Source organism: Danio rerio, chromosome 7 (assembly GCF_052040795.2).
Source record: "Danio rerio strain M-AB ecotype USA chromosome 7, GRCz13ab, whole genome shotgun sequence".
Taxonomy (NCBI): Eukaryota; Metazoa; Chordata; class Actinopteri; order Cypriniformes; family Danionidae; genus Danio; species Danio rerio.
The window spans coordinates 42,012,733-42,024,850 of record NC_141027.1 but is presented as its reverse complement, the minus strand read 5'-3'; the positions used below and the strand labels follow the sequence as shown (position 1 = coordinate 42,024,850).

Here is a 12,118-nt window from a genome sequence, read left to right as displayed (position 1 = left end):
GATTCGTCGTCTTGTTTTATTATTTTTAATGAAGGTTTATTTACTATAAAGCACTGCATACATTTTGTACATCTATGTGTTCCACAATAGGAATATGAATGTACGAGGCAAGATTGTTTATGACTTGTGTGAATTTTGTTAAACCTTTTATTACTTATTTCTATTTCTATGTAAAGGGGGAGTAAAAAGAACATGTTGGATTAGTCTAGTGCTTCCATTTGGAAATTGTCCAAACTTTAACTTTCTTTTATACATAGAGTACACAACCTGACCATCCAAGTTTTAGGAAGAACAAATAGTAACTTGACTTCTAGTTGATCATTTGGTATCAGAAGTGGCTTATATGAAAGGCAAAGGCCTCTAGATTAGACTTATGTTAGTCTGATGACTTGGCTGGTCAATCCTGGAGCACCTTGACCTTCTTTGCTTTCAGGAACTTTGATGTGGAGGCTAAAGTATGAGAAGGAGCTCTATCCTGCTGAAGAATTTCCCTTCTCCTGTGGTTTGTAATGTAATAGGCAGCACAAATGTCTTGATACCTCAGGCTGTTGATGTTCCTATCCACTCTGCAGATCTCTCGCATGCCTCCAGACTGAATGCAACCCCAAACTTGACTGATTTCTATGAGAATCTTGGGTCCATGACCATGTGGGTTCCAATAGGTCTTCAGCAGTATTTGTGATGAGTGGGATGCAGTTCAACAGATGATTCATCAGAAAAATGTACTTTCTGACAAATGATCAACTAGAAATTAAGTTATTTGTTGCTCTTATAACTGGTATTGACGACAAGACTTTTGTCAGGTAGTGTTTAAAAGAAAAAAATATGTCCACTCAGTAACCTAAATTGATGAATTACAGTTGTTGTTTTGAGGCTATTTTTATCTGATATTTTTATTGTTATTATTTATGGATTAGAGGACTTTGTCTTGAGGGCGACACAGTTCATACTGTAAGACAACAGCTTTTATGTGGCATATTTATTCATAAACATTATATATTTATACCTAGTAATGATTAGGATGTTGGAGTTTACCATTTGCTGAGCTGCTAGATTCCATCATAAAGCATTCTTCGTTTGGATTATTGGTTGTAGTCACCTGAATGTTTAGTTTCTGCAGTCTTAAAATAAATTCTGAAGCTATGTTTTCCCCAACACTAAATCAAATAGTCTCATATTTTTAACAACTGAAATTAATTAGCTAACATAATATTATTTTTAATTAAATAATGTTTAAATATTTTCGGTTTTTACACCAGATTTACAAAACAGCTTACACTGGACACAGGCTTTGCGAACAAAAAAGTTCAAAAGCATGAATCTTTTTATAGGCAAATAGCCTGTCAAAACATGATATTGTGGATCATTTTATTAAATACATTTATAATTTGTTGATTTGAGGGATGAGCATTTATTCATACTGAAAGCTCTCACGATGATTATTGTAAAATAACTGTGTGAAGTGAAGTGGTGTGTTTCCACCTGCCTCGCTGCAGCACCATTACTGTCTATTTATTCATTTCTATTCTTTATATTTATGTATGTATGTTAATCGGGTTTTGTTTTTAACAGTATTTTCGTCAGTAAATCAGCAATTTATAATTGTACAATAGAGAGAAAAGAGAAAACACTAATATAGGGTGGTTTAACAAAAAAAAATGCTTGAATAGCCTACTACTTCAACATTGTAATTTCTTTTTCTTGTTCTTTCTCGTTTCAGCATCTGTAATCATGGCATTGCATTGTCATTATTAATGTCTCCTTAATATTTGACCAATTTGACAAACGTCGTTCCTAATTACCGATTTAGGTACATGCAAGTGCGGGTACTGTCCACTAGAGGGTGACATTGTCTCGTGTTTAGGATTAGGATTATCACAAGTTTAAAACAAGTATGTTCTTTTCTACCCGTTTTTCCTGCTCTCACATTATTTTCTACCGTGTCAAAATTGAAAATTAACTTTCTATACATCCATCCATCCGTCTGTCCGTCTGTCTGTCTGTATGTCTGTCTGTCTAGCATTAATGTACATTTGAAGAGACTGTGTATTTTGGATGGTGATATCCATTTTTCTGATAATTGCCTTGTCCTGGTTTGTTTTAGGTGAGGTTGAATGGAATTAAATAATCTATCAAGGCAATCATAGCCTGTCATTTGTGTAATGGTCTATCAAATATTTCAGCAATACTCCATTTTCTGGTATGGTATGTGTTCATCAGTGTATCATTAATGTTTCAGATTGTGATTTATAAGGTGAACATAATGGGCACTTATAGCCTACAGATTTAATGGTGCATTGTATCACAAATCCAATTGAAATCTATTTGTTATGTCAATGGTTTGCCTTTAGGAGGGAATTAGGACGATTAGGAAACCTGCATCTACTACATTTACGATTAAAGAAACAGAATTACTGGTTTGCATCTTTGCCAGCCTTAATGGCCAAGAGTAAAAAAAAAATCCAGATTATTAGTGCTCAGGAAATGTTCCGTTAAATGTTCATCCAATCATTGCATTTGGTCAGATCTGGTGCGGGCTACTGCAGCAGCTGAGCCAGAGGATGTTGAACTGCTTCTTGACAAAAGAAAGAAATCCAGATTCCCTTAAAGCAGAGGTGTCCAAACTCAGTGCTGGAGGACCGGTGTCCTGAGAGTTTAGCTCCAACCCTAATCAAACACACCTGTGGCAGCTTAATCAAGCTCTTAGATATACTAGAAACTTCCTGACGGGTGTGTTAAAGGAAGTTGGAGCTAAACTTAGCAGGACATCGGCCCTCCAGGGCTGAGTTTGGACACCCCTGCCTTAAAAGGAGTGAAACACAAAATTTGAAGACGTGCCAAAATACACACAGACAACAGGGTTAAACAAAAAGTGCTTGTACTAGGCTTTTGTACATGAAATTTGATGGAATGTTCGCAAAGTTTCTTATCAGCAGGTGAGCTAAAAGTATTTCTAATATGTAAGAGATTGTATTGAAGCTTACCTACTTTTACCTGTTAAGACATGCCTTTACTTGTAGACTGTTGTAGTTTGAAGAACCATGACGCATGGCTTGAAAACGGCGTTTTGTTGTTGTACTTCCATTAGGTGACACTAGTAGTGCCTACTCCACTTTAAAGGGATAGTTCACCCAAAAATATAAATCCTGTAGTAATTTACAAGCCATTCACTTGTTCAAAACCAGTTTGAGATTCCTTTATCAGAGAAGAAAGATTTATTGAACAAAAATATTATAAAATAACTTAGTGTTTGTAAGCAGCAGCCATTGATTCCATAATACTATTTCTTCCTTCTTGATGTAAATAAGGTTTCTGAACATGTTATATTGCCTGCCAATGGCCACTTCTGAGTGAAAACAATCTTGACCGTATTGCCATGAGAGTTGTTCCAAACCAAAGTGCCCAAATCTGGCTACTTCGAAGGACACTTCGGAATGAAGAGTACAACTGATGGACACTTTGGCACCAATATCCTTTGTGCAAATAGTTTGGTGTCACAGAATGATGTATGTACAATTATTTTTCTGTGAGCTACTACTTTAAAAATATTTGTATATTAAATATTTATTTTATGAAATAAATTTGAATTAGACATACAAACATGCATGCATTCACAAATAAGTGTTAAACAATTTGGGAGTCAACCAACAAACACGTGTGATGAATGCACACCTCCAAGATCATTTCGATAAGATGACTCAGAAGTATGTTACAAAAATATTTTTTTTGACCCTACACCCTTCATCCCTTACCCTCTTCTTTCTGGAGGGTAAACCATACAGAGGAATTAGGGCATAGTGATGGGCCATTCCGAATGGAATGCAGTGAATGGCTGCTGATTTCCAGCATTCTTCTGAGTATCTTGTTTTGTGTTCAACAGCAGAAAGAAAAAGAATTTGATCTACTTGGCTGTGAGTAAAAGTTGAGGACATTTTTATTTTTGGGTGAACTATCCCTTTGGCAAGACACTGCAATAGGGTAAAGGAATTAACTCACTTGTTCACTGTACTTCTACAGTTAATTACATGAATTTTTCTTCGTATTACAAGTTTTTAAAATGCGTTATATATATATTTATATTGGCATATATGTCAGATTCAGAATTCTTGTTTTTTTTTTTTAACACATTAGAGTGAAAAACTTCTAAAAAGGAGATTTTGAGTATCTTTTTATCACTTTTTATCTACTGATTTAGTACATTCTTGCTTACAGCCAGAAAACAAATGCATTTATTATTGGAATAAAATATTGTACGTAATCAGCCAAATTATGTTTGAGGATGTTCCTAAATATATTCCTAAATGAACCTTTTAGAATAGGAATGTATAAAACTAAAAAGTATTTTTAAAAACTGAGTTTATAACCAGTGTTGGGGGGGAAAGTTACCTTCAAAAGTAATACATTACAATACTGAGTTACTCCCCCCAAAAGTAACTATTTTCGTTACTTGGTTACTTTTGCGTTACTTTTGATTGTTTACGTTTACTTTTGATTATTATAGCAATATAAAGCTAAATGCAACAAATTTTTAAAACAAATTAAAAAAATAGCAATAACAACCACAACAATAATGTGAAAATAATAATAATTAATATTAACAGAAGTAGTAGTATTACACAGCCCCGAGGTCCAGAATTTTAGTGTGGTCAGATATTCTCCACCAGAAATCACTGTGTATCCATGGTAACTCCACTGTTAAAAGGCTGCAATCTCTTCTTTGCCCCAGGAGCAGATCTGTATTAAACAGAATACTTTTGCCAAAAAGAAAGAAATGCAGACATAAAGAGATGGAGGTAAAGGACGATGAGGAGGAATCAGAAGATGAAATGGCTGGATCAAGCATGGAGTGCACACTCTTATTTCAGCTCTAGGTAGGAGAACTAATAGAGTCAAGTTCCAGAAAAATTATTTTAATGCCTCTACTAATATGGTGTTTTGTCTTAAATGTGCCTGCAGTGGTTTAAAGGCAAGGCTGTATTTGGATATATTTTACTTGTTCTTTGTCAGTACAATTCTCCGTTTCATTTCTGCATTTGCATAGTTTTGGTGACATCAGTAACATTAATGAATCACATTCAGGTCATTGCTAGAAGATGATCCAAGGCTCAGTTTAATTTCCTGAAGAAAATTGAATTCTGTCTAAAGTAATTACAGCCAAAGCTATTGTGGTATGTTCTCATATCAATAATTAATCTCTGGGGTCAGTACAGTCTCCTGGTCAGTTGTCTGTTTTAGTTAGAAGAACCTGCTCTGTAAGAATCACTGTGTCCTGTTTTAAAACATTGTGATATTATACTTGGGGCGTTTGTGGCAGAACGTAAGAAATATAAATACAAAGTACAAGTTTATTTTGATTTCTAATTTATCCAGTTAAAATGTACTGTATAAAATGCTCGGTTCCACACAGTTCCTTCATGTTCTCCCAACACAAATTGATTAAGTTAATTGATTTTACAAATTTAAATGGAGTCAACGAAACAATTAGGTTGTCCCAAAAACAACTTTTCAATTGTGTTGTTTTAACTCATTTTAAATAAGTAGAACAAGCAGCAAAAGGCATTTTTGAGTGCAGTCAGCTACCAACATAGTGCACACCAACCTCTGCCATTTAGATTTTGACTCAAGTTTATTTTCTGAAATGAAATGTCCTGAGAGTGAGCAGAGAGAACTTTCTTTAAATGAGCGGTGACCTAAAACAGGATATGACAAATGAGCATTTTGACCTGAAACGTCACAAACACAATGTGGAGACACAAAAGACTTATTTTACATCTTGTAAAAAGGCTAAAATTAGAGCCCTTTTAGGTTTTATATAGTGGTGTAAGTTAATGTTAATGTCAATTAACTATTTGCTATTTATTAAATATACTATGACAACACTCTTTCCCTATAAAATAACATCTTGATGTGTGTAAGGCCGGAACCGTGGCTCAGTGGTTAGCACTGTTGCCTCACAGCACGAAGGTCACTGATTCGAGTTCCAGTCAGTTAGCATTATGTGGAGTGGAGACATATGTGGAGTTTGCATGTTCTCCCCCTGTTCCTGTGAATTTCCTTCGGGTGCTTCGGTTTCCCCCATAGTCCAAAAACATGCGCTATAGGTGAATTAAATAAACTAAAATCGGCTGTAGTGTATGAGTGCTAGAGTGTATGGGTGTTTGCCAGTAATGGGTTGTGGCTTAAAGGGCATCTGCTGCATAAACATATGCCTGAATAGTTGGAAGTTTATTTCACTGTGGAGACCTCTGATATTGAATGAGTGTGTGTGTAAAGTGCAAAGGGAAGATTATTTAAAAAAAAAATCTGTTTCAGGTACTGGATATTGCTGTACCTCCAATGAGTATGAAGCTTCTTTAGTCTTATTGTTTTATTCAAGTTGTTCACGTTATTACTAATGGCGTGAAGGTTATTCTAGACATTCTTACATTTCCTGACATTTTCATTTTACTGCAGTATGACTGAATTCTTCAGCTTTGTACACAGAAAGAGATTCCCTTATCATCTCCACACTGAGATTTAGCATGTTGTACACAACTTGTAGAAATAGCTACATCAAAAGCTGATTACGTTTCTCACTTCTTTGCTGTCTCAAACATTTTTGATCATTTTGAGAATTGTATGTATGGGCATGCATGCATAGTGTTCATTTGATTTCAAACTACTTAACCATTGGATCTCAGGCTTGTGAGTTCTTGAAATAGATGACCAACTTTGGGTCATACAACTGTTTTAATTAAGAGTAGTCGTTTATGTTGTGAATCTGCTGCTTAAAGTTTCCTTTTTTTATTTTGTTTTCTTTCTGATTTTCAAAACAAGAACAAACATCAGGATTAATATAGATATGAAATACAATAAGGGACTAATAAGTTTTGTCTTATCATAAACTCCGTTGTGCAAATACATCAGGATCTTAAAACATAAAGGGGATTAATTCTTTCAGTGTGTGTGTGTGTGTGTGTAGAGTTGTGAAATATTAAAGAGCTTGTTTAAAAATCTCAGTGGAGAAATGACGATAAAAGCATTGGACCAGCCTTAGAAACAAGGGATCATCAAAGATGGAGAAATCAATAATTTTAACATTAAAGTCATTATAAACAATTTTTATAACGTAAACACTAATACAGACATCAAGCTGACAGGTCACAATAAATCACAATTTTGCATAAATGCTCTAAACTGAAGGCAGCGCAGTGGATCAGTGGTTAGCACTGTCGCCTACAGCAAGAAGGTCACTGGTTTAAATCCAGGCTAGGCCAGTTGGCATTTGTGTGTGGAGTTTGCATGTTTTCCCGGGCGTGGGTCTTCTCCAGGTGCTCCGGTTTCCCTCACAGTCCACAGACATGGGCTATGGGTGAATTGGCTTAACTAAATTGGCCGTATTTTATGTGAGCATATGAGAGTGCATGGGGTTTTTCCTAGTAATGGGTTGTGGCTGGAAGGGCATCCGCTGTGTAAAACATATGCTGGATAAGATCGCGGTTCGCTGTGGCTACCTTTGATAAATAGGGGACTAAGGAAGGAAAATGAATGAATTCTGAACTTCTGTTTTGTCATGTAAATTTATGGTTTTTTTTTTTTTGTTTGTTTTTTTTAGGTTGTTTTCTCATTTAAATAGATTCAATGGACTCTTCCATATTTCAGATTAGTATTTGTCATTACTGACAGTAACTGATCAGTGTCAGGAAATGAGATTTATACAAAACATTTTGGTTGCTTTTTTAAATTTAGGTTGCGTTGATGGTTTATTGAGATTCATACTGTTTCACTCCCAGCCCTCCTTGCTACAGACACTGCAGTATAATATGATCAAAGCACAGTTATATTTAGATGACGTGAACACACTGACACACATCTTACAGGGTCACAGAGTCAACTCTGCCGACAGATGGAGTAAAAAGTGGTTTTACTCAAAGAGTGTTTGAAGTTTGCTTCCAGTGTGAGCAAATTCTAACAATAATCTGCATCTAGATATTTACATGTCAAATGTTATTAGTTTTCCATTAGCAGCAATTAATGCTAGTTTTCAGACAAAAAATGCATTAATAAGTGTTTGTTTGTAGTCTTTTAATCTACCAAATGAAACTTATTCAGGCCCTATACACTGTTCAGTTTACCTATAGCACATGTGTTCGGACTTTGGAGCTCCCAGAGGAAACCCACATGAACAAGGCAAGAACTGTGAGGCGATTGCTACCCACTGCACCGTGGTGATGTGTAAAAAAAGTTCATTCATTCTTTTTCTTTTCGGCTTAGTCCCTTTATTAATCTGGGGTGACCACAGTTTTATGCAGCAGATGCCCTTCCAGCTGCAACCCATGTCTGGGAAACATCCACACACAGTCATTGCCACACATACATACACTATGGACTATTTTAGCTTATCTAATTCACCTGTACCTACAATATTTGTTTTTCAAACTAATGTCAATAATTGCTGAATATTCTTCTTTAGTGTTCAACAGAAGAAAGAAACTCAAACATTAATTTATATTTCGGCTTAGTGATTACAATGTAAAAGAAGAATCAACAATCCTTGCTATTAAAAATTACTTCATTTTCACCTCTGTATCATTCTGACCCTAATACATTTTACACAAACCTCTAGAACATTTTACAAGCCAAAGAGCTGCCATCATCATAACTATGCTCAATATTTCGACTCTGTGTTTTATCAAATAGTACCTACCTAATGACCAGTCAATAACCCAGAATTTAAAATTGAATTAAAAAATGAGTGACTCAATTGTTTGTCTTTTTATTAGTTTAATTGAGAACATGCAGCAGAATACTTGTGTATGAATGTATGAAATTCTAATAACTCTTTACTTTACTTTGGATCTGAAATCTTCTGAATTATTAAATGAGAATAAATTGATAATCTGCACTGGCTTGCATGACACAGGAGAGAACTATTGGGAATTTAACTCCATGGTTTATTTGAATTTTCACTTGGTTATTTGTACCATCTATTCATTTTCTTTTCGGCTTATTCCCTTTATTAATCAAGGGTCACCACAGCGGAATGATGAAATGGGGGGGATGACCTAAGGTGTAGACAGAGCAGGCTGATAGTTTAAGCTCTGACAGGTAACATACAGGCCATAAAAAGCCATTTATTCTATCCAGCAGCTACAGAGTAGGAGAATGAAGCATACAGGGGTTGATGACCAGTGACAGATTGTGTGAGCAAAATCTAACAAAGGAAATGTTGTAGTCAGAGACACAAAATCAAGTGTCCAGAAAAAATAAAGAAAGTGCACAGTCATTGTTATAGTGTTAGCCAGCATGAATGGGCAGCTATAGGCCTGCTTGATGGATAAATATTTCATTGTGCTACCCACTGCGCCACTGTTCTGCCCAGGTAAATATTTTAAAAAAGTAATTATATTCCTTCTGTGTTTAATTACACTCTTTGTTAACTGTTTTATTGCATGGGACACTTTTTTTTGTCAATATATTTATTATTTTCACATCTGCAATCAAATCAATGTACAACTAAATTTTCTATTTTATAATTTTTTATGCAGGTTTTTTATGCCTGTGATGATTTTATGACACTGATGAAACTAGTGGAGCTGTCCTAAACAGCATCAGAATTTAGGCTGAATTTAGGCTGAATTTAGGGAAATCTTTAAAAGCCTGACCAAGACAGTTCACTGTAGATCAGGACAGGAAAGGTTCAGTAGACTAATTGCTCTAAATCAGGGGTGTCCAAACTCAGTCCTGCAGGGCCAGTGTCCTGTGCTGCGTTCCAATCTGCATAGTAGGTCTATTTAAAAATAGAATTTAGTATATACTAATTCTATTTTCAAATACTATACATATGTCCCAAACTATAGTATGTTGAAAAGTGTATACCTGAGGTTTACGGATGGTTTGCTATTTCCTGTAAAAAAAAAATTTGTTGTAGAAGTGTCCATACTCTAACAGCTGATATTGCCCACAGTAGCATTGCGCGTTGGACGTAAATGCGATTAGAACTACAAACGAGTGTGATAAGTGTAATAAACTACAAACATGATGGACGTGCGAGACCAACCGTCAAGTACACTCTCAGAAAAAAAGGTACAATGAGGGTACAATTTTGTTCCTAGAGGGAACAAAATATAAAATTGTACCTTTAAAGGTCCCATATTGGTCCTTAGGGTACAATTTTGTACCCAAACGGGCTATAAAGGTACAAATGTCCAGATTTAGGTTTGAAAGGTACATTTTTGTACCTTTTATAGCACATTTGGATACAAAATTGTACCGTAAAGGACCAATTTGGCACCTTTAAAGGTACAATTATATATTTTGTTTCCCTATAGGAACAAAATTGTACCCTCAGCTCATGATAAGATCAAGACACTACATAACACTAATTTAAATTTATTAATACTAAACATTAATACTAAAATACATAATTTAAAAATATAATAAATAAATAAATTGATTGAATTAAATATTTTAATAATTATTTTTTTTCATGTATTTAAATTACATTTTTTCTCAAAAATGTTAATAATTTAATTTATAATTAAATGTAATTTTAATCATTAAAAACGTAAATACTGGTCTTTGCTTACTGTTTAAGTCCCTATAGTATATATGGGATGTAGAATAAGAACCATGCAGAGGGACAGCATCTTCATACAGGTGGTGATGTTGCTGTCTCTTTAAGAATTTGGCTTGTTGAGACGTTATAGTAGTGTTTGTTACTGAAGCGGTCGGTAGAGTATGCTGGCTGTTTACACAGAACTTCACACGCTTTTCAAAGAAAAGTCTATTTTGGAGTCCACACTTTTCAGGTAAGAATGTATTAAAGATATATTTTCAGTCTCATTTTTACATGTGAAGCCGTGTTCTGTTGATTTTGTCTGACTCTCTGGTCTTGGCTTTCCCCCGCTTTGTGCTCCGGGCTGGCTGGTGTACGTTGGCCTGCAGGATGGAGTTTGCTAAGATGCCTGCAGCTTATTAAAGAAGTTAATACAACCGTGATATCGAAGTTACCTAGGGACATAACGTTATAGAAGGTAAGTACTATATGCTGTTAGTTTTCTCGGTGTAAAAGTTCCCTTTATCGTCTACGTTACGTATTCGCGCCTTATATGTTACGTTACGTTACTGGTTTATTAATAAGTGTTGCCACGGCGGAATATAATCGCAACCCAGATAGCAAAATACACTTGGGCCAGTTGCGGCTAGATTCTCGCCTGCCCGAGTCCGTCTGCTGTATCGTTACTCGGGCCAGATGCGGCGGCAGAAGCGAGCCGACGCTGCCGTAACCGTGCACCGGAATCGGGCCGTGAGTAATGTGCGGTGTGGCCCGGAGCGGGCGCGACTTAAGTCTTCATATACCTTGATATAAAACCTTTTGTTATTAATACTGGAATTTGTAATTATCGATAATGTTTTATATTTTGAGGCCATTTTCTAGCCTCGGTTGACCGCGGAAATGTAATTTTAGACGGTTATATACACCGCCATTTTGTGAAGAAAAATCACAATTTTGTCACCGGCAAAGCGACTGATTATGTAAACGTGGCTAGTTACAAACGTGGCGTGTGTATGCTTGTTACATATCTTCGTTTCAGTGTCTAAGTTACATTAATGTTGAGGAGTGTCCACAAACTCTCATGTCCAGAATTGTTGCTGCTTTACTATCGTTTAACGTTATACTTATATATAAATAAAATACTATAAATAAATAGTTATTGCTTTATCTTATTGCTTTCCTGAAGTTTATGAAGTTTCCAATTGTATTTCAGGACAAGATTAAACAACATAATGCAGGCTAACAGCATCAGACCAATGAAGGCATGTCATATGAAAGCATGGCTCAGTACAAGATGTAAGTATGTCTCATTATCTATACCATGGTTTTAATGGCTTACATACTATTTTAAATTTGTAGGTTTTTACTTACAAACAACAATAAATGTACACCCACGTGTTTAAAATTATTTTCTAGGTTTTCATCGAAAGATGAGAGATCAACTGAAGAATGCTATGGACCTGACTCTAAGGTGCTCTTTCTAAACTTTCTCCACTTGATTAATGTTATTAAATTCTAGCTTTGTATGGATTCATTCATATTTGTTTGTATGCCACATCTTATGTTCCAGGAATTGATTTT

The 12,118-nt window shown here is 35.4% G+C and overlaps 1 protein-coding gene across 3 annotated transcripts in view; it reads left to right on the top strand.

The window, feature by feature from the left end:
* The first annotated feature begins 2,734 nt into the window (after window positions 1-2,734).
* malrd1 (MAM and LDL receptor class A domain containing 1) overlaps window positions 2,735-12,118 on the top strand; it is a 76,299-nt gene continuing 66,915 nt past the window's right edge. For 2 of the 3 annotated variants that reach the window (XM_087258567.1, XM_087258563.1), the window contains exon 1: window positions 9,017-10,045. The gene's annotated coding sequence lies outside the window, so the exon portion shown is untranslated. Of the gene's footprint in view, window positions 2,937-4,726; window positions 4,872-9,016; window positions 10,046-12,118 lie in introns of those variants that run through there. The other variant, XM_087258561.1, reaches the window with a different exon arrangement.